Genomic DNA, 1,757 nt, shown 5'->3' with positions numbered 1-1,757 from the left:
CAGAGTCCTACTTCCTCCTTCTAAACTCCAAGACACTGCCTTCTAAGCTTTCCATCTCTTTCATACCACCAGCTATTCTCATTATTGATAGAATTAAGCTCATGTATCAATTTTCTGTGCTTTTCTCCTTGCCTTCTAGAGACAGAGAGAGTGACTCAGGACAAGTAAAGGTGAATGCAGCCCCAGGAGACAGGATCTTAGTGTGCCTGCAGCTTAACCCAAAGTTTCCAAGCTTTGCTTACCTGCACACCCCTATACTATTACTCATTAACATTCTTCCTTAAATTGACTTGTTTTTTAAAAATCAGTGTAGCTATTAGTATTTGGAGATGTTAACCTGGGCTTTCCCATTGACCATACTGCCACCATTCACTTGGGAGGAAAAACATTCTACATGCACTGACCTAAGGGTAGTCAGGTAGCACAGTGGTAAAGAATCTGCCTGCCAATGCAGGAGAGGCAAGAGACACAGGTTCGATCCCTGGGTCAGGAAGATCCCCTGGAGAAGGAAATGGCCACCCACTCCAGTATGCTTGCCTTCAGTATTCTTGCTGCAGTCCATGGGGTCACAAAGAGTCAGACACGACTGAGAGTCTGAACTGACTGACTGACACGTGTAAGTAGAATCATATGGTGTTTCATTCATGCAGAATTGCCTCTCTATTTAAGGCTGTTGTACCTATATGCCACACTTTGTTTATATGCTCATGGGTGTGTCAGCGTCATGGAAACTGAGGTTGTTCTCACCTTTGGCTATTGTGTATAATGGTGTTAGGAACATGGGTTGTAGATATCAGTTTGAGACCCTAATTTCAATTCTTTTGTTTTATGGGGTCTCTCGTTCTCATTTTCGCTCTCAGCTATAGATATATCTGAAGATACTAACTGTAAACTTTTTAAAGTTTTTTTTCCCCATGAACCAACTCCTAGGGAGTTCAGTTCAGTTGCTCAGTCATGTCCGACTCTTTGCAACCCTATGAATCGCAGCACGCCAGGCCTCCCTGTCCATCACCAACTCCCAGAGTTCACTCAGACTCATGTCCATCGAGTCCGTGATGCCATCCAGCCATCTCATCATCTGTTGTCCCCTTCTCCTCCTACCCCCAATCCCTCCCAGCATCAGAGTCTTTTCCAATGAGTTAACTCTTTGCATGAGGTGGCCAAAGTACTGGAGTTTCAGCTTTAGCATCATTCCTTCCAAAGAAATCCCAGGGCTGATCTTCAGAATGGACTGGTTGGATCTCCTGGCAGTCCAAGGGACTCTCAAGAGCCTTCTCCAACACCACAGTTAAAAAGCATCAATTCTTCAGTGCTCAGCCTTCTTCACAGTCCAACTCTCACATCCATACGTGACCACAGGAAAAACCATAGCCTTGACTAGACAGAGGATAACTACTTCACAATACTGTGTTTGTTTCTGCTACACATCGACATGAAGCAGCCATAGGTAACGTATGTCCCCTCCCTCTTGAGCCGCCTTTCCACCTCCCACCCCATCCTGCCTCTCTAGGCTGTCACAGGTAACCAGGTTTGCATTGAGCTCCCTGTGGCATACAGCAGCTTCCTGTTTTGCATACGGTAAAGTCCATGCTTCAGTGCCACTCTCTCAGTTTGTTCCGCCCTCTCCTCCCCACTGTGTCCACAGGTCTGTCGTCTGTGTCTTCATCTCCATTGCTGCCCTAGGGAGTCAGTTTTGCTTTGTACTTTTTTAATGTTGCACATTTCTCTCTGAAGATGTTTGGTTGCCCATGCATACT

Source organism: Capricornis sumatraensis, chromosome 11, assembly GCF_032405125.1.
Source record: "Capricornis sumatraensis isolate serow.1 chromosome 11, serow.2, whole genome shotgun sequence".
Lineage (NCBI taxonomy): Eukaryota > Metazoa > Chordata > Mammalia > Artiodactyla > Bovidae > Capricornis > Capricornis sumatraensis.
Note: the sequence above shows the minus strand (reverse complement) of the source record.